We start from the raw sequence: 22,400 nt of genomic DNA, 5'->3' as shown, positions 1-22,400 counted from the left end.
TATCCAAATATAACATCTTCATCTTCAAATACATATTCAGATTCACACATAAAAATCTTATACCCAATATAATCTCAGAAAATGGAGTTTGGAAGGAGTAAAGTGTGCTTAACGTTATATTCATCTCAAGTAGAGACTGTTTCTGATAGACCCTCAACTCAAGAAAAAAATAATCTAAAAAAAATAATAAAAATATAAGAAATAACAGATAATAACAAAATTAAACAATAAACAGTAACAAGGTTGTCACTACAACAAAACATGCATGTGCCCATACTGAAGTTAATGTATATTTAAATATTCAAATGTGTATTCACAAACACTTAAAACAAATGAATATTGGGAAACAGGTAGGAAGATATACAGCAAAACAGATCCAATTTCCCCATTATATATAATATAATAAACCATACTTTTCATGAAGTAGTGGGCACAAACATGAAAGGATTTATTTAGTTTTGTTGTTTTCTGTGTTGTTGATTTGTTTTCCAAGTGAATCCAAGGAGCTTCTCAAGAAGAAAGCCATGGAGTTTACATTGTTTACATGGGTGCCAAAGGTTCATTTGATGATCACCTTCAGCTTATGAGCTCCCTCACAGCAAGGTACAATCAAACTTCTTTAATTTATAACGTCGTCGTTTGTTCTGATATTGTTTAGCTGCATGCTATTGCAAAATGCTGTTATAAATAACATGAAATAACGTTAAAAATCGATTGTAAAGAAAACTTTGAACATTCCGAACTGTGATTTTAAGCCTTTTTTTAAAAGGGTATTTGGGTCTTTTTCATCCGTTTTAACCCCTAATTATACCATACCAGAGCTCATAACTTCATTATTTATCTATAACACAAAATTAGGGTTTCTCTCAAAGATCAATTCCCAAGAACAAGAAACCCTAGGTATTTAATTCCAAGTCAAGAATTCAAGCTTTCCTCCATCAATCTTCAAGAAATCATCCACCCAGGTATGTCAAGTGTTGATTCATGGGATCTTTTCACCCATGAAGCTCAAGAAATCCTATTTGAAATATAAACTTTGGATTCCATGGTATGTATTGAATTATATCCATGTTTATGTTGTTGTTTGATTTCCAAGGTGAAGTCTTTAATGACTATCATGAAAATATGTTAGTATGTGGTTGAAATTCTTGCATTTGGTAGTGTAAAATGTTGCCACGAAGTATTATTTTAATATTTATGCCTAAGCCTAAAGATATGCATGCAAGGTGTTTGATAAAATGCCTAAGAGAATAGGAATTATGCCTTATGACTTATTTGTGACCAAAATTGATGAATCCATATTTCTCCCTTATGTTCGATATGACTCCCATGTTATTGTTATGCTTTGTAATGGATTGACGTAATACTCATGAGATTAGGCTTATGAAATTATGATATGTTTACATGCATTCCTATTCATGTGTAAGCTTATAGTATGCGAATACTTTATGAAAATCCCTAATGATTGTACTATGAATTGTTGACTATGGTTATGTGTCAAGAAGGTCATGTCTTGTCAATTTCATGCTATCGAGTCCTGGGGGTACTTGTACCCAAAAATTTAGCTGTATCATGTTTTCTAGATACTCTCAGTCAAGCCATGATTCATAGAACTCAGTCAGTCATGTGACTCAGGAAAACTCAGTAAACAAAGTAATCTCAGAAATCTCAATCCCTCTACACTACACACTCTCTCTTTTTCTTTTTATGAACAAAGACTTTAGAAGACTATTTTTTTCACTCTTGATTTTTCTCCTACTTCTCTCTAGCTATATGTCTTTAAGTCATCCATAAGTGGTATTTATAGGCATTTGTGGACTTCAAATCCTTACTTCAATGGGCTTAATAAAAACTTTGGCAAGTTGAGTGGGCCCACGGTCACATGACTATGTTTTCACTTTAACTCCCCTCTGTCCATTTGTTTCCATTTGTGAGTAAATGGACGGATAACCAGAACAGTAGAAGACAGAATATTGGAATTAAAAGAAAGACCAAAAAGATTAGAGATAAGAGTATACAGTAAAGAGATAATCAGAGAAGAAGATTTAATAGAGGTAGAATATATATATATATATATATATATATATATATATGTATATAAAAAATACATACATTGATGTATTTTGGACAAAGAAGAGCTACTTATACTTCCTCTGTCCAATTTATATGACTCACTTTCTGTTTTAGTAAGTCTAAAAAAAAATGACATATTTTTACGTTTAGTAACAATTTGACTTTAAAATGTCTACTTTACCCTCAATTGAAAGAATTTATAGCCACACAAATATCTCAAAAGTTTTTCTTTCTTTCTTAAACTTCGTAACGAGTCAAACTATCTCACATAAATTGGGATGGAGGAAGTAATATTTCTGAACAATAACTCCCTCTTGAATAGCAATTTATATTTTACACATAATGAGACTCTATTTATGATTCATAAAGGCTTGTATAACAATGTATATAACGTATATATTACATTAGGAGAGAAAATGCAAAGGTGCACAGCTACAAGCATAGTTTCTCAGGATTTGCAGCACGTTTATCTGAAGCCGAAGCGCAGTCGCTTGCTCAGTACCCCAGAGTTGTTTCTATTTTCCCTAATCCAGTATTTCAACTACACACTACACGATCATGGGACTTTCTGAGGGATCAATATGAATTTGTACGCGATCTTTCTTACAGTTCTGGTTCGAATTCAACCTCATTGAATGGAGCAGATACCATAATTGGAATTTTTGACACTGGTATGCTCTCATTCACTTGAGCTGAGGATTGTTCGGAAATAACCTCTCTACCTCCAAGAGGACGTAAGGCATGCATGCGCTCTACCCTCCCGAGACTATACTTTGTAGGATTTTACTACCACCACTAATTAACCAAAAAACATCTTGTATATATGTTATAGGAATAAGGCCTGAATCAGAGAGTTTTACTGACAAGGGTATCGGTCCAGTTCCATCGCGATGGAAAGGAACTTCCACCAGAGGTTATGACTTCAAACCTTCCAGCTGCAAAAGGTAACAGTCATCATATACAACCTCGGTGGCAGGTCCAGTGTGTTAGCTACGAGTTCACGGGAACTCAGTAGCTTGAGGTTGTTGTAGGAATTCATAAACTTCAAATCTTGGATCCGTCTGTGTGTGTCCAATATGGTCTATGTAAAATTCTGTAAGTGATCTTCGAAAAAAAATAAGTTTATGATAGAAATTTTACTATGTACATTTCATAGACATGTATCAGGAAACTGATCGGAGCAAGGTTTTATGACGAACCTGGCGAATATAATCCACCATATGTGGGGACACCTAGGGACCACGACGGGCATGGTACTCATGTTACAGCCATAGCAGCAGGTAGTCCAGTGGCAGATGCATCCTATTATGGCTTAGCAGGAGGAACAGCCACCGGCGGGTCTCCAGGGTCTAGGATTGCAGTGTACCGTGTATGCAAGCCTAATGCTGGATGCAGTGGATCGGCTACTATGAAAGCATTTGATGATGCTAGAGCAGACGGAGTCGATATCATCAACTAATCATTTGGTCAACTAGCTGGAACAGAGTTTGAGTTTTCAAGAAATCCTATTGCCATTGGAGCCTTCTATGTTGTACAGAAGGGGATTTTTGTCAAGGAGTTATGATCATTAAAATTTGGAAAAAAAATACGCCAGGCCTCAGTACTTTTTTCTGCACGTTTTACTGTTTACTACTATTCACGGTTCGATCGGAATGTTCATAACTCGTTGCTCGGGCGTCCGTTTTGGATGATCCACATATCGTTGGAAAGATTATTCGATACTCTATGCAATGGTGGGTCATAATCTAAGACATTCTGCACGAAAAATTTATAATTCATTCTAGAATATAGAACCCAACACGTTTACGCACAAAATTTCAACGAAAAATTTTCTGGAGTATTAAAGTAATCCACCTCCACATGCTTAGTTCTAGCATTAAAAACTGGATTCTCTGCCAAACGTATTGCTGATAAGTTATCACAATACAAAGGAATTGGATACATCACTTGTTGATGCAACTCCTTTAACAGTTGCATAAGCCAACTGCTTTCTTGAGCTGCCATCACTGCTGCTCGATACTCTACTTCAGTGGTTGACAGAGAAACTGTTGGTTGTCTTTTGCTACACCAAGAAATTGCTCCTGACCCAAGCATGAAAACATACCTGGTAGTTGATCGTCGAGTATCATGGTCACCTGCATAGTCAGCATCACAGTAACCAACTAGTTTACAATCTTCACCTTTTTTGTACATAATACCATAGCCTAGCATATTTTTCACATATCTCAGAATTCCGCGAACTGCTTTCAAGTGAGGTTTCTTCGGATGTTGCATGTATCAACTCATCATACCAACTGCAAAAAAGATGTCTAATCTTGTTAAAGTTAAGTAAATAAGACTTCCTACCAACTGTCGGTACATTGTAGCATCTTCTAAATCTTTCCCTTTATGAGCACATATTTTAGAGTTTGGCTCTATTGGCGTCGAGATTAGCTTACACTTAAGCATTCCAAACTTCTTTAGCGAATCTCTGGAATACTTTTACTGATGGAGAAATATTCCTTCTTGAGAGTAACTGACCTCTATACTAAGAAAATGCTTGAGCTGTCCAGGTTCTTTCATTTGGAAACAAACTGACAAGTTTTCCTTAGTTCAAAAAATTTCTTCATAATCTCCTGTGATGATTAAATCATCCACATATACCAGTACAGTAGCTATTTTCTCTTCTTTAGCTTTGACGAACAAGCTAGCATTTGCACTAGTCACCAAATACCCACTATGAGTAAGAAATTTAGCAATCTTACTATACCAGGTCCTCGGCGCTTGTTTTAATCCTTAAAGCGCCTTCCGTAGATTACACACATACTCAGGGTAATCTTGATTTTGAAAGAAAATTGTCTGATCCATGTAGATCTCCTGATCCATCTCCCCATGCAAAACTGCATTCTTCACATCTATTTGCCAAAAATTCTTATTTTTACAAGCTGCAAGTGCTAATAGGACTCGTACAATTGTAAGCTTTGCAACAGAACTAAAAGTTTCATCATAATCTAGTTCATATTGTTGAGAAAATCCATGAGCCACCAAATGAGCCTTATGCCTTTCGATTGACCCATCTGCTCGACGTTTTATCTTGAACACCCATTTGCAAGATATCGGCTTCACATCACTTGGTTTCGGTATAAGATCCTAAGTTTGATTTTGTTTTAGTGCTGTCATTTCTTCTTTCATAGCTTTATTCCACTTCTGATCTTGAGATGCTTCTTCAAACGTCTCAGGCTCATTTGCACCTTCTTCCTCCACTATTGCGACATTGGCATACTTTGGATTTGGATTTCTGAATCTTGTTGATTTTCTGAACTGCGTTGGTGTTTCCACTCCACTAGGTTCAGCTTGTTCACATGGTTGTTGATACACACCAGTTTGCCAGGTACATTGGGCTACACCTTCTTCGACATTGTCTTCGTCATTTGCATCTTTTGCTTCTCTTAAACCCAATTGGATTTGAGAAGATTGCACCACATCTTTAAGAACATCTAATTCTGGCAGTACTTCCTTGTCTGATACCACCATGAAGAAGATTCATCGAACACCACATTTTGGGATATGTAACACTTTCTAATTGTTGAGTCACAACATCGCCACCCTTTTCTTTGACTATCATATCCTATAAAAATACATCTGACAGCCTTCTTTTTCATTTTGCTACATAAATGATCAGGTACAAATACATAGCAAACACATCCAAAAACTCAAAAATAACTAACATAAGGTTTCATATTCCATAATTTTTCGAAAGGTGAAATAAAACATAACCTTTGTTGAGGAAGCCTGTTGATCACAAATGCAGCCGTCCTCATTGCTTCTGCCCAAAAATGTCCTGGTATGTTCTTCGCGTGAAGCATGCTTCGACAAATTTTTGTCAGCTGCCTATTCTTCCTTTCTGCTATGCCATTCTATTGTGGAGTGCTAGCACATGTGAACTGATGACGTATTCGTCTTTCTTGAAGGAAATCACAGAACTTTTCTGAGGTATACTCTCCCCCATTATCACTGTGTAGACAACAAATTCTTTTGTCAACTTCCGCTTCTGCTACCTTCTTAAATTCTTTAAACTTTGAAAAAGTTTTAGATTTTTCTTTCACAAAGTAAATCCACACATACCTTGAGAAGTCATCAATACAAGTCACCATGTACTTCATCCCACCTATGGAAGCCTGTTTCACAGGCCCAAACACATCGGAGTGCACCAACTCCAATGGTTCTCTTGCTTGAAAGTGGGATTTTTCAAAAGGCAGTTGATGTGCTTTTCCATACTGGCAGCCTGCACATACTGTGTCTTTACTCACTTCAAGTTGTGGAAGTCCCTTGAACATCGACCTCTTCATCATCACCTCTAATTTGGAAAAGCTAACGTGACCCAGCCAAATGTGCCACACATCTGTTGTTTCATTCTTTTTCGTCTTGTCTACATATGCAGCTTCTGCAGACATTACATAAACTGATTCCAACCTTTGACCTTTCATCACCGATTCTTCTATAATCTCCAGGTCCCGATAGATCTTCACATCTTATAGTCCAAATAAAACAAAATGGATAGAAGATGTTAACTTTGCCACAGAGAGAAGATTTTTCTTCATACCTGGGACATGGTAAACATTTTGGAGCGGTACCACGATATCACTATGTTGAGGAGAAACTATTGTATTACCAATGTGAGCTATCGGTAACTTTGAGTTGTTCGCCGTTATAACTACCCTGCTGCCCTTATACTCTGACAGGTGCTGCAGCTTTTCTTTATCCCCCATCATATGATTTGAGCATCCCGAGTCGACAATCCAATCCTTCTCGTAATCAATTGTCTTTGTCATTGTAACGAGAATCAATTCTTCTTCTTCTACAGCAAAAAATGCATCTGCATCCCACTCTTCTTCACTATTTGATGTAGCAGCATTGCTCTCAATAGTCTTTTTATTTGACCAACAATCTTTCGCCATATGACCTCTTTTTCCATAATTGTAACACTTTCCTAGAAACTTCTTACCGTCGTCTTGATTCTGCGAAGCTCCTCCTGTACGAACACTCTCTCCACCTTGATGACTTCTTTCCATATCATTATTCTTCTTGGATATACCAGTGGTATGCGGTTTGGAATTCCACCTGCCTCGATTGGCATAGAGTGCCTCTTCTTTCTTCTTCAATGAGACTTCTCCCATTTGCTTAGCTAAGGCTTCTTGACCAGCTAACAAATTTTTGAATTCTACCAGCGACGGTTGAACTTGCCATTCTTGTATGGCAGCAATAAAGCTCCTAAATTCTGGCTTCAATCCATGAATGATGATGCGCTTCACCCTAGTATCACCAATAGAAGCCTCCGGATCCAACTCAGAAATCTCTCGGCATAGCGACTTTACTTTATGAAAGTACTGTGAGATCGTCATGTCGCGTTGTGACACTGACAGCAACTCAAACACTAAGAGTTGGAGCTTCGTATCATTCTTTTTGGAGAACAGGTTGGCGAACGTATATGCTCTAGTACATCTTCTTCGACTGTGATCTTCAAGTCAAACATTGCTTTACCCGTTTGGTTCTCCATTTCCATAAGATACTATTTGTTTCTTCAGCTTCTGGAGATGTAACCTCGTTTCCATTTACTACTTCCCACAAGTCTTGGCCTTGCAAGTACGACATCATACATGTAGACCAAGAATTGTAGTTTTGGTTGTTGAGTTTCTTGATTCCACCAACTACTTGAAGATCACCCATCCTGACAGCACCTAGAAGAGTCTGGCTTTGATACGAGATATTGAATAATAAACAAAACAGCTGACAGAAAATTTGATGAAAAATCAGAGAACTAATCCTTTATTGATGCAAATAGCCTGTATATATATGCTTACAAACGTATAAGCAAGTCATTTCTTATTACTAGGACTCAACTTACTCCTAACCAATAACTAATAGACCTGCAATTTGACCAAAACAAAAACACTAAAAAAAATAACTAACAATTCAAAGCTTATCTAAACAAATTATTAATGACTTAAGACAGAGAAAATATGGAGATAAACAAATAACCATGTCTTTCATATTCTGGTGTTGATATCTTCAATAAGCCAGTCGTGAAAGTTCTGTCTACAGTATCACCAACCCAATCAGAGTTAGAGTACACCATAATTTGACTATCAGTCTCACGGGTTATTTGAAGCCCAAAGGAGGAGGTCTGTTTGAGATATCAAAGCAATCACTTAACAGCTTTCCAATGATTAGCATAAAGACAATGCATAAACTAGGAGAGTTTATTTACTGTAAAAGCGATGTCAGGTCTGGTAAAGGACAAATATTGTAGCTTGACATCAATTTTGCAAAAGATCGAAAGTCATCAACAATAGGATTAGCTTGATTTACACTAAGAACAGTAGAGACCGACATAGGAGTGGAAACGCTTTTGCTGTCTTGCATATTGGCTTCCTGGAGAAGGTCTTCTACATACTTTTGTTGAGACAATAGAAGGCCACCTTGATACAACAAAACCTCAACACCAAAAAAGTAGTTTAAGTGGTCAAGGTCCTTGATAGAGAAACTTTGAGCAAGGGAATTGATAATTTGTCAAATACCATGTTCTTGATTTCCAGTAACAATAATGTCATCCACACATACAAGGATATAAACAGTGAATCTTGAATGATGTAAGTTGAACAAGGACGAGTTAGATTGTGATTTGAAAAAACCTTGTGTTACAAGAAAGTTCTTAAGCTTGGTGTACCAAGCTCTAGGTGCCTGTTTGTGACCATAAATAGCTCTATGAAGTTTGCAGACATGATTGGACAAAGTCGGATGCTCAAAGCTAGGAGGTTGTCTCATATAAACTTATTCCTCTAAATGACCCAACAAGAATGCATTATTTATATCAAGTTGATGCAAACGCCAATTATATTGAACAGAGATAGCGAGAACTAGGCGAATAGTTGTAGGCTTGACTACCGGACTGAAGGTGGAATGGTAGTCAAGTCCAGGCCGTTGAGTAAAGCCTTTGGCCACTAATCGAGCTTTATACCTTTCAATAGAACTATCAGGATGATGCTTAATGTGAAATAGCCACTTACAGTCTACTACATTCTTCGACGGATCATTGGGAACCAAAGTCCACGTTTGTTTTCTTACAAGAGCATCAAATTCAGCTTGCATAGCAGCTTTCCAGTGGGAACCCCACTGAGCTTTCTTGTAGGAAGAGGGAGTTTTTGAACTTGAAAAGTGAGCAAGAAAGTTAGGTTGATGTTTGGGCTTAAGGATGTTATTTTTGGAACAAGTAACCATTGGGTGACTTGGCATTGTGGTGGAAGGTGCGACTGAAGTGATTTGGCTTGGTTGTGTGTTTAGAGGGGGATGATAGCCGATAAATTTGAAGTAAAAGGAGCTGCAATGGGGGAAGGTACGGAAGGTTGCAAATGTATGGTTTCACTGGATGAAGGCAATGACTTAGGAGCTGAAGGTGGATTCCGTCGTTCATAAGTTAAAAGGGTGGATTGTTTGTTTGGAAATGGGTGGTTTGATTCGTGGAAGAAGGTGCAGAAAGGTTGAGCGGCTGACTAGAATTTGAAGAGGAAATCACATCTTTATTAGATAAGGAATTCTGAGGAGAGTTGAGGATTATACCTGAACCTTGAGATTGCTCTCTGGTTGTGGCGATTGGCATGGGCGAACTTTGTGGGCAAGGTGAACACGCGATAGCGGGAGGAAGTTCCATGTTTAACTTTTGAGCTTCACAAATGATTTGGTTGTTTTTTTTTTTCAACTGTTTACCATGATTTAATTTGAAAATTTGATAAATGAGAGAAGATATTTTGAAAAGGAAAATTATTCTAAAAAAATAGAACATCTCTGGATAAATATATTTTTGAAGAGATTGGATCAAAGCACTGATGGCAATAATATTTGTTGGAAAAACCCAGGTAAACACATGGAGTTGAACGAGGCTCAAGCTTATTTTTGGTGTATGGTCGCAACCAAAGATAACATAAACACCCAAAAGTTCTTATGGAATCAAATTTTGGGGTATCTTGAAAAAGTATTTCATGAGGACAGTTATCTTTTAGGGTAGCTGAGGGTAATCTATTGATAAGATAAACTGCTTGTCATCTGCTTGATGACAAACAAAAATCCAAAAATTTGAGGGCAGAGAGGCTTGATGAATTAACGTTTGGCTATTTCAACAACGTGTCTATGGTGTCGTTTAACTAAAGCTACACGTTGAGGTGTATACGGAGGTGAAACAAGATGTTCAATACCATGTGTTTTTAAATAGGGAGATAATCCTTCAAATTCACCACCGCCATCAGTGTAAAATAAGAGAATTTTTGTGTTAAAAGAGACGTTCGAGTAATGGATGCAAACTTTTAAAAACATCTTTTAACTTCACTTTTATTTTTTAGGGTATATACCCACATATATTTTGAAAAGTGATCAACAAACAGTGCATAGTAACGGTTTTGGTCAATTGACAACATCGGGGAAGGTCCCAATAAATCGCTATAAATAATTTGCAACAGACGTTTAGTTTGCAGAGTATTTTAAGAAAAAAGGTAACCTATGCATTTTATTTGAATTGCAAGAATTACAAACTAAAGGATCTTTTGAATCACAAAATGGAATTGAAAACTTACTTAATTGCTTATGTAAACTTTGAAGATTTGGGTGCCCCAATCGTCGATGGCACAAGTCAATAGAAAGACGACTAACTACTAAACTTGATTGAGGTTGAACACTGCGTGTTGTCTCTTGTGGCCACTCATACAACCCATGTCTATTCTTCCCGCACACCAGAGGCGCCCCCGTAGTTAAATCCTTCACAACAAAATTAAATGGAAAAAATTCAATAGATATTTTGTTATCGTGACCAAATCTAGAGACAGAGAGAAGATTTATTTTAATGGCTAGGGCACAAAGGGTATCATTCAATTTGAAGCTTTTATTTGATTCACATAAGCGAGTGTTACCAGTGTGCGAAATTGGAATGGTATTACTATTTCCCATTGAGATCTAGACGGGTCAGTTGTAGTCCTGAGAAGTGGCTAAACTGTAAGCATCTGATGTGATGTGATGGTTAGCCACAGAGTCAACAATCCATGGATCTTATTGTTGTGGAAACTGGGCAGCATAATTAGCACGAGCCTGAAAGTGGTTGTGAGAGTTAGATCTACATACTTTGGCAGAGTGACCGAGGCGATCACAGAGTTGACAGCGAAGAAAACTGTCATTATTTTAGGGTTACTGAATTCGATGAGAGCGTCATTGTTGGGTATTTGATGAGTCTCGGGCTGGGAATGCCATGGCTGGCTACCTTGTGAGGTATTACCTCCTTGCTTTCGATTGTTGTTGTTTCTTGAAGGAGCTTGGGTGTTTCATTGAGCCAGTGATGGTGGTGTCCGTTTGGCTTCTTCTTGCTTAAGAAAGATCTCATGATCAAGAAGTTTCTCATATAGTTCTTCATAGGTGATCATTGTTTCATGTGACCGGATGGCTGCAGAAATAGCGTTGTATTCGGAACCAAGGCCTTGGAGGATTCGCACAGTAAGTTGCACATCAGCGATTGGCGCTCCACCGATTGCAAGTTCATCAGCAATGGAAGGTATGTCACATAGATAGTCAGTTGGATCAGGAGTGCTTTCATTATTTTCTTTAAGTGTGGGCAGAGGAGCAGCGACTGTGCCATCAAGGTGACCGAAAAGGTTGTGTCCGTGCATGAGCATTGACACCTATGCCTTCCAGGTAGTGAAGTTGTGGTTGCCTGCAAGTTTGATGGGTAATTGAAATGCAGGATTAAACTACAAGATTGTAGTGCTGCTGGCAGTGTTATCTGCATTAACAACAGTGACTTTGGTGGCCCTTTCTTTTTTGCGTGAGGCAGTAGTTAGGGTTGAGTAAAAAAAAAATTGGGATCGTACTCATGTGAGCTTTAGAGCACTGATACCATAAAGCAACTACTGCTGAACAGAGAATGAGAAGATCGATGGCTTATTCATCAGTTATTGGAGAATATATAGGCTCCAATACAACACTGAGTCCTAAAGTAATACAACAGCTAATTACACTCCTAAAGTGATACAATAACTAATTACAGTTGTACAAGTAGATAGGTGATGATATAATTACAAATTATTCTCGTATATCTCTTTTACCAGCAAGGTAATTGGAAATTGAAATGTATCAGTTTCTATTTTTGCCTACTTTCAACTAACTTGGGCAATGTTTTAGTCACTGTGAATCAGATACATTAGACGAACACAAAGTCAAGGGAAAAATTATTGTTTGTGACCATCTCGATTATGAGTTTTCATTAGAAACAAGGCTAAATGAAGTGAAGAAAAAGGGTGGCATCGGATTTATATTAAGTATGCCCGATGATGAGCTCATAACGGCAACCAAAATGGGATCATTTTCGGGGGCAGTAATCACTCAAGGAGACGGCGTAAAGATTCGCTTACATGAAATCAACAAGGTACTCCCTTTACTTCACAATAAGCACTAGTGGGGCAGCATACGAAATTGCTAAATTGCAACTTCAAATATTCTATAGGAACCCGGTGGCGACAATTCTACCACTGTTGTTATAGATAAATTCAAACCGGCTCCTGTTATGGCTTTCTTCTCATCAAGATGCCCTACGTATAATACTCAGAACCTCCTAAAAGTAAGTACTCCTTGTTCTAATTTAATTCTTTCCGTCAAATTTTGAACCATTGCTCAATCTATGCCCACTGCACAGTACCATAATAATTTTCTTTCTAACTTCAAATTTCATTGGTCTCACGATTAGTTACGTACTTATGGTATATAAAACAAAACATATGTTTCATGCAAGATTAACAGTAAATTACATACCGAATGGTTTCTGACATGTACTTGCAGCCGGACATTGCAGCACCAGGGACTGCAATACTTGCAGCTTGGCGCACAAATGACACAGAATTGACTCGGTCTGGCCAAAAACCACCGCTATTTAATATAGACTCACGTACATCCATGGCTTGTCCTCATGTTTCTGCAATCGTTGCAACACTGAAGTCTCAGAATCCCTCCTGGAGTCCATCAGCAATCAGATCAGCTATAATGACCACAGGTAGTAACCTGATGTTAGTTTATCAGTGCCACCAATTTATGGCTCCGACAAAAAACGAGACTCATTCCCCCGTTTCTGTTTATTAGCTTTTCAGCAAAGCAATTTGAAGAGTCTAATGCTCGATAGTTTATAATGGGGAATACCTTGCCTCGCCATATGACTTTGGGGCAGGAGTAGCAACTATGTCTGGACCACTGAAACCAGGTTTGGTTTATGAGACCGAGATCACAGACTACCTGCAATTCCTCTGCTCTACAGGCTATAACACGTCAAAAATAAAACTAGTCTTAAAGACTGTTCCAAACAACTTTTCATGCCCCGCCAACTTGAGTGATGAGTCGGTGTCAAACATGAACTACCCATCGATAGCCATTTCTCTGTCCAAGGTAAGAGAAACCAAGAAAGTTACCAGAATGCTAACTAGAATTGGTGACGAAGGATCAGTATACACGGCAACTATAACAACACCAGATGCATTGAGAGTGCGTCCAGACAAATTGAAATTTACAAGTAAGACGAAGAAACTGAGCTATCAAGTGAGTTTCAAAGCAATGACTAGAGAGAGACAATTTTTTGGATCAATTACATGGTCCAATGGTAAGAACAAGGTTAGAAGTTCATTTGTTGCCTCCTTTTGGTAACATTTTGATGAATCTGCTACTTATCCGGTCTAAGAGAAAAGGTGTATGCAACACAGTGTATCCATGAATGTAGTATCACCAATTTATCATTTGTAATAACTCATATGATTCCTGAATAAAGGGTTCTCAACAACGAGACCATATTTATTTCGTGATATTCTTGTTTTATGAATATCACGAAATAAATATGACCATATTCTTGTTTTATGAAACAGTCTCTAGCAGAAATGCAAGGTAAGGCTGTGTACGATACACCCTTGTGATGGGGCCCTTCCCCGGACACCGCGCATAGCGGTAGCTTTAGTGCACCGGGCTGCCCTTTGTTTTTTTATATTTATGGTTAACACATGCAGCCATAGCGTGAAAACTGTCATAGTTCAATAGAGCTATTGAACTCCAACTATAGGTGCGCACACATGATTTTCTTTCCGTTAACATACGGTATGGAATGAACTGAAATGTGCGGCGTGAAGTTGTTCAAAGAACACACACATTTTTTGTATTAAGTTAAAGGCCATAATACATAGATATACTGTATATCATATACACTTCAACTTTGATATGAGTACGACCTCGTAGATGGACATATTTTGAGCATGTCAAAGACAACCGAGAGAAGGCCCGAACTTAAGTGTTAATGAAGTCCAAAACCACCCTATGTATGCACTCCATGGGCAGCCCATTGGAGCATTTTAATTAAAAGGGCACTTTTGTCATTTATGTCTTATTTTGGGTTTTTGAGACTTGGTTGATCATTGTCAAGACTTGAAACATTGTAACATTTTAGCCTCTCTCTTTAGAAGCCCCAACCGAAACTAGGCTAGACAAGTGAAGATTCACTTGTGTTTGCTTATTGGCTTGAAACGTTGGTGTTTAGAGGAGGTAAAGGCCCTCTTGTGTCAACGTAGAGTTAGGTTTGTGTCGTGGGTAGTGTTAAGGGTCCAAGAGTGTAACAATTCTTGGGTTCTTAAGATTGTCTCTTCATTTGGTCTAACTATTTATCTTGTATCTTGATGTATCTGTTGGTTCCTTTTTTGTTGTTAATGTACTCGTGACTTTCTTGTTGTTGTAATCTTGTTGTTTATGTGTTGATATAGTGAAGCCGTGTAGGGCTCTTTCGATTCACTATAGTCATTGTAATCTTGTGTTCTCTATTTATCTTGTTGAATATTGTGGTTGTTGTCTTGAAAACATAGAAAAGCCGAGTGGGACCTTTGATTCTCTAGTGTTATTGTCTTGTAGATCTCTTGATTTCCTTGTCTGTGTTTGATCTTGTATCAAACTTGGTTTCCACTGGCAATTGAACACCCAAACTTTCATTATGACCATCTAGACACTTCAACTCGACACAGGTGCATCATTGAACTTGTGTCGATCAGCAGTGTGCTGGCATTGTCCATTATTGTACATAATACACGTAGGACTCTACGTAGGATGTAAGTTTGCCACGTAGGACGCATGTGTCTCCTTGTTCAACTTTATACAAGTTTAAGTACCTACTTGTGCATACCCAGAGTTGGAAAGGCATACATGCCAACTGAAGTCAAGTTAAAGGGCTCGTTTGGACTCTTTGTTAAATAGACTTTTTAAGTCTATTTTTTAATTAAATGGTCCAAAAGTTTTTTTATTTAGGGAGATAACTCATTTTTTAGACAAATTTATTATCTGTCCGACGGATCAATCCGACAGATCTATCATCTGTCCGAGAGATATATAGACAGATCGATTATCAATCTGACAGATCTATTACCTGTCTGACAGTCTGTCCACAAATGAGAAAATAAAATTAGGCCATTTTGCTAATTGAAAACTTGAAGAGAACGGACCATTTTGCTAATTGAAAACTTGAAGAGGCTTAATTGCTAAATTTTCTCGGCTCGTTTTATGTATTACTCCTATGTCATAATATTAGGTCAAAATTTTGAAGCATGTGCAATCTGAATGTGGGTACAACATAATAGGATTTCGACTTTAAAATCATTTCTGGTACTGCACAGGTAATCATTTCTTTTTTCTTTTTAATTTCTCTTTTGTATTTGGTATTTATATTAGAGTTCAATTAAATTTGAATTTACGCATTGTAGGGTCTATTTCTAAAAAGCACGTTTTCAATAGGATTTTTTTCAATTCTCCATACATTGTTGCACTTTCACTTGACACCTATCATAATGATAAATGACTCGCGACCTTCTCTTGAATTCTAAAAGAACTTCTGTCGCTCCTTCCCCTCAATTGCTAGACAAAGAACTCGACAACGGCTCAAACCCGGGACCTCTAGTGTTGATGGGCAATAATATCCAATTTAAAAACAAGCACACCAAGTTGATAAAGGTCTTCTTTTTTCTCAAGTGGATAACACTAGGACAACACTTTAATATTTTTGTTATTTTTTCATAATGATTCTGATAGTATTGCAAAAAATAATCATGTGATCATTAAAAGTAACACACCACTTTTGAAATTTGGAATTGGACAGCTAATTGACACACACGTTATTTGTACTTAATGAAGATTTAACTTTAATTATTAAATTTAAGACGCCCCAATGAGAAGATGTGAGCGGTTGACACTGGAGGGTTTGAGAGGAGGTAGAGATAGACCGCAAAAGTATCGGGGGAGAGGTGATCATACATGACATAGCAAGCCTTTAACTTTTCGAGGACGTGGAGGACGAGAATTGGGTAGAAGACTAGTAGCAAGCCTTTAGCTAACCAAGGACGTGGAGGACGAGAATTGGGTAGAAGGCTAGTAGTTTATAGTTTCGCGTTGTCTTTCCTGGTAGTAGTAGTTGTATTATTTACGGTATGTGTTAAGAGTCTATTAAAAATGACCCCTTTACTTGTCAAGGAAGGAATAAGGTTTGCATACACTCTACGCAGTGCATACCCCACTTGTGGGACTATACCGAGTATATTGATGTCTCAATCACTAAATTTATTTAATTTGAGTTCAAATTTTAATGGCATAATACATAAACAAGACCTTTAACTTACACCAAATTATAACTATACCCTTTAACTTTGCCAGTGCACAAGTAGCCCCTTTAACTATATAAAAACTAAATAAAAAAACACTTCAATTCTGCAACTTACATGCGTGAAACTCAATCGCTCCTACGTGGATTAGTAATCCACTTAAATGTTGCCACCTAATAAAAAAGACACATTATAACTATGACCTTTAACTTTGCCAGTGCACAAGTAGGCCCTTTAACTATACAAAAGCTGAACAAAAAAATACTTCAATTCTAACTCTGACGCGCGTGGTTTTAAATGTATACACGCATTTTGCCAGGTAGGATTGGAGTGTTAAAAGGCCTACTTGTGCACTGGTCAAAGTTATAATTTGGAGGTAGGATTGGAGTGTTAAAAGGCCTATAAAAGGCCTACTTGTGCACTGGTAAGGTTTTGAGTGTATATAAAATTAAAGGTCAAAGTTATAATTTGGTGTCAAGTTAAAGGTCGTGTTTATGTATTTACACTTAATAAAGTCCATATAAGCAAACCATCGGTCCATTCCTCCAACTAATGTGGTACTTTCATCCACCCTAGCACAAATAAAGATTAGGAAACAGATATGAAGATAGCAAAACAGATCAAGCTTTTCCCCTATTTATATAAACAGCAAACTTTCATCAAGTTGTGAGCACAAACATGAAAAGGATTTCTTTAGTTTTGTTGTTTTCTGTGTTGTTGATTTCTTTTCCAAGTGAATCCAAGGCAACTTCTCAAGAAGAAGGCCATGGAGTTTACATTGTTTACATGGGTTCCAAAGGTTCATCTGAAGAGCACCTTCAGCTTATGAGCTCCATCACAACAAGGTATGATGTCATCATTTGTCTGGGTATTTTTCAGGCGCTATAGCAAGATATTATTATAGATAACATATAATATAACATAATGAAAATTGATTCCAAAGAAAACTTAGCCTATACAGTTAGATGTTGTTATAGAGAGGTTTAAAACCCATACCTGCAATGGAGTCCGAGCAGTAACTCCCTCTAACTGAAGAGCAATTTACATTTCACGTTTCATTAGGAGAAAGAATGCAGTGGTGCACAGCTACAAGAATAGTTTCTCAGGATTGGCAGCACGTTTATCAGATGCCGAAGCTCAGTCGATTGCTCAACATCCCGGAGTTGTTTCTGTTTTCCCTGATCCAGTATTTCAACTACACACTACGCGATCATGGGATTTTCTGAGGGATCAATACGATCTGCTACACGATATCCCTTACAGTTCTGGTTGGAATTCAACCCCAAATGGAGCAGATACCATAATTGGCGTTTTTGACTCCGGTAGCTGATACCCTCAAACTGTAAAAAAATCTCATTGCACTTTGTTTATTCTTTACTACTAACACAAGAACCTGTATTACGTTATAGGAATATGGCCTGAATCAGAGAGTTTCAATGACAAGGGTATCGGTCCAGTGCCATCGCGATGGAAAGGAACTTGCACCAGAGGTTATGATTTCAATAAATCCAGCTGCAACAGGTAACAATCTTTAAATGTGTCCATGAGTTCACGGAAACTCAGTAGTTTGAGGTCGTTGTAGGAGCCCATTAACTTTAACTCTTGGATGCTATGTGAAGTTTTTGTAAGTGGTCTTAAAAAAACAAGTTTATGATAGAAATTTTACCATATGCATTCACGGACCGATATCAGGAAACTGATCGGAGCAAGGTTTTATGACGATCCTGGCGAACCTATAACACCTGCTACGGGGACAGCAAGGGACCATGAGAAGCATGGTACTCATGTTGCAGCCATAGCAGCAGGGAGTCCAGTGGCAGGTGCATCCTATTATGGCTTAGCAGGAGGAACAGCCAAGGGCGGGTCACCAGGGTCCAGGATTGCAGTTTACCGTATATATGCAAGCCTTATTATGGATGCAGTGGATCGGCTATTATGAAAGCATTTGATGATGCCATTGCAGACGGGGTCGATATCATCAACTTATCAGCTGGTCAACCAGGCGGAGCAGAGTACGAATTTTCAAAAAATCCTATTGCCATTGGAGCCTTCCATGCTGTAGAGAAGGGCATTCTTGTTGTCGGTTCTGGTGGAAACGATGGACCTTTAGAAGAAACTGTTGTCAATGTTGCTCCTTGGATTTTCACAGTTGGTGCAACAACTATTGACAGAAACATTGAGACACATATTCTCTTGGGCGGGAACAAGCTAATTAAGGTACTTAAAAGAAAAAAGCACGGTTATTCGGTATAGCCACTAGCTATCTGTCTTTTAATACCCTTGTTGATTTTCAGGGCGGAGGTATTAGCTTTTCTGATCTCCAGAAATCTCCAGTTTATCCTTTGGTGGACAGCTTATCTGTCAAATTATACTCGGAATCGAACGGTGATGCAAGGTAATTGGAGATTGAAATGTGTATCAGTTTCCATTCGTCATTCTTCACTAGGAAACAATTTTCACACACTTGCGACTAACTTGAGCAATGAGTCAGAGACTGTGAACCAGATACACTAGACGAACACAAAGTCAAGGGAAAAATTACTGTTTGTGACCATCTCGATGATGACTATTCACTTGAACAGAGGCTAGATGAAGTGAAGAAAAAGGGTGGCATCGGATTTATATTAATTCTTCCTGATGATGAGCTCATAACGGCACCCAAAATAGGATCACTTCCGGGGGCAGTAATCACTCAAGGAGACGGCATAAAGATTCTTTCTTACATTAACTCAACAAGGTACTCACTTTACTTCTCAATAGGCACTTGTGGAGTTACCTAGAAAATTGCTAATTGCACTTCTTATTTTCTTAAGGAACCCGGTGGCAACAATTCTACCGACTGTTAGTGTAGCTAATTTCAAACCGGCTCCTGTTGTGGCTTTCTTCTCATCAAGAGGCCCTACATATAACACTCGAAACCTCTTAAAAGTAAGCACTCCTTGTTCTAATGTCTACAAATTTTGGACCACTGCTCGATTTGTGCCCCTTGCTTAGTACCATGCTAATCTTCTTTCTAACTTCAAATTTTACTGGATATCCCCGAAAGGGAAGTAAGGACTCGTGATTACTTGCATACTCACGTTATAAAACGAAACATACATTTCATGCAAGATTACCAGCAGATCACATACCGAATAGTTTCTGACATGTGCTTGCAGCCGGACATTGTAGCACCAGGGACTGCAATACTTGCAGCTTGGCCCCCAAATGATAAAGAATTGACTAGGCCTGGACAAGAACCACCATTATTTAATATCGCCACGGGTACTTCTCTGTCTTGTGCTCATGTTTCTGCAATTGCTGCAACACTGAAGGCTCGGAATCCCACCTGGAGTCAGTCAGCACTTAGATCAGCTATGATGACCACAGGTAAGAACCTGATAATAGTTGATGTATATCAGTGCCACCAATTTATGGCTCTTACGGAAACAGTCTCATTTTTTCAACCCCCCACGTTTCTTTTTAACAGCTTTTCAGGAAAGCAATTTGAAGAGTCCAATGATAGTCAATAGTGCATACGGAGAATACCTTGCCACGCCATATGATTTTGGGGCAGGAGTAGCAACTATGTCTGGACCACTGAAACCAGGTTTGGTTTACGAGACCGAGATCACAGACTACCTGCAATTCCTCTGCTCTACAGGCTATAACACATCAACAGTAAAACTCATCTTAAAGACACTTCCAAACAACTTTTCATGCCCCTCCAACTCAAGTGACGACTCTGTGTCAAACATGAACTATCCATCAATAGCCGTTTCTCTGTCCAAGGTAAGAGAAACCAAGGAAGTTACCAGAACGCTAACTAGAATTGGTGAAGAAGAATCAGAATATACGGCAACCATAACAGCACCAGATGCGTTGAGAGTCGAAGTGAGTCCAAAGAAACTGAAATTTACCAGTGACACGAAGAAACTGAGCTATCAAGTGACTTTCAAACCAATGTCTAGAGAGAGAATTTTTTGGATCAATTACATGGACTAATGGTAACTTCAAGGTCCGAAGTCCATTTGTTGCCTCCTTTTGGTAACGTTTTCATCAATCTGCTACTTAACCAGTCTTTAAAAAAAAAGGTGTTACGAAATTAAGATTTGTCTAGAAACTCCTAGTTAGTAGATATTTTCGGATTTGTCTAGAAACTCCTAGTTATAAGATATTTTCGGATTTGTCTAGAAACTCCTAGTAAGTAGATATTTTTGCTTGTTTTGTGGTTTGTAATCCTCACACACACACTACATATATGTGTGTAGTCTATGCAATGTTCAATCAAGAGAAAAATAAGAGTATTAAAACAAGTTTCAGTTCTTCTCTATAGTTTGTTTTCTGGCAGCAATTTACAGCTCCATTTTGTTGTTGTTTCAGCTTGTTGTTTTCCTGTTCTTCCTCTCCTTCGTGTGACATGGTATCAGAGCCCATTTCTTACGGGATCTGTATTTGTTTTCGTTGATTGGCTCATTTTATTTTTAACTCATTTTCTTGGATCTATTTGCTGAAAACATGGCACCAGAAAATCAACCAACAACGGGTCCTCCGATTTTCTCGGGGGAGAATTACCATATTTGGGCCATTAAAATGAAGGCTTATTTGAAGGCTCTCAACTTGTGGGATGTTGTTGAGAGAGGAGAACTTGTTGTCCAGGCATTGAGAGACAATGCAACTCTCAATGAAATCAAAAAGTATGATGAGTTGGTGACTAGATCTCCAAAAGCTCTCACTTGTATACATTCAAGTCTTACGGAAGTGATATTTACAAGGATTATGGCTTGTGAGACAGCCAAGGAAGCCTGGGATAACCTAAACGAGGAGTTTGAAGAAAGTAACAGAGTTAAGTCTATTAAGGTCTTAGCTTTGAAGAGGGAGTTTGAGCTCTTGAAGATGAAGTATTCAGATGCTATGAAGGAATACTCTTCCAAGCTGATGGATATTGCAAACCAAATAAGGATACTTGGTGAAAACTTTCCAGATTAGAAAGTTGTAGAGAAGATTATGGTCAGCCTTCCGGACAAGTTCGAAGCAAAAATCTCAGCTATTGAAGAGTCTTGTGACTTGACTACTCTTTCAATTGCTAAGTTGATCTCGAAATTGCAAATTCAAGAGCAATGGGTGACCATGAGAAGTGAAGGGATAGTCGAAGATGCCTTTCAAGTAAGGCGTAAATTCAAGCAACAAAAGAAGGTAAAAAAGTCTCTTTAGACCACTCTGGAGAGGCGAAATCTGGAGTATACCAAGGTGAATCGTTGAAGAAAGGAAAATTTCCACCTTGTGGTGTTTGTAAGAAGACAAACCACTTGAAGAAAAATTGTTGGCAGAAGTTCAAGAGGTTCCCTATTCAATATAGATATTGTAAGAAGTATGGATTGTTGGCAGAAGTTCAAGAGGTCCCCTATTCAATATAGATATTGTAAGAAGTATGGACACATTGAGAAGTATTGAAGGCAAAAGCAAGCTCAAAGTGGTCAGTCTTCCCAACAAGTAAATTTTACGGAAGATCACCAAGTTGAAAAATCAGAGGAGAAGGTATTCATGGATTCTCACAAATCACATGTTGATCAATACAATTGGTATGTCAATAGTGAGTACACAAGGCACATGGCGATTGATAAAAATCTGTTTGTTAGCTTGAATAGGTCTGATAGGACCAAAGTGAAGCTA

At 38.1% G+C, this 22,400-nt stretch overlaps 2 pseudogenes; both read left to right on the top strand.

Annotated features, from left to right (window-relative positions):
* The first annotated feature begins 259 nt into the window (after nucleotides 1-259).
* On the top strand, nucleotides 260-13,862 carry LOC107843984 (annotated as a pseudogene).
* Nucleotides 13,863-16,900: 3,038 nt separating this feature from the next.
* On the top strand, nucleotides 16,901-21,060 carry LOC107874309 (annotated as a pseudogene).
* Nucleotides 21,061-22,400: the final 1,340 nt, after the last annotated feature.

Source organism: Capsicum annuum, chromosome 1 (genome assembly GCF_002878395.1).
Source record: "Capsicum annuum cultivar UCD-10X-F1 chromosome 1, UCD10Xv1.1, whole genome shotgun sequence".
In the NCBI taxonomy this organism is placed as follows: domain Eukaryota; kingdom Viridiplantae; phylum Streptophyta; class Magnoliopsida; order Solanales; family Solanaceae; genus Capsicum; species Capsicum annuum.
Note: the sequence above shows the minus strand (reverse complement) of the source record. Positions and strands in the feature narration are given on the sequence as shown.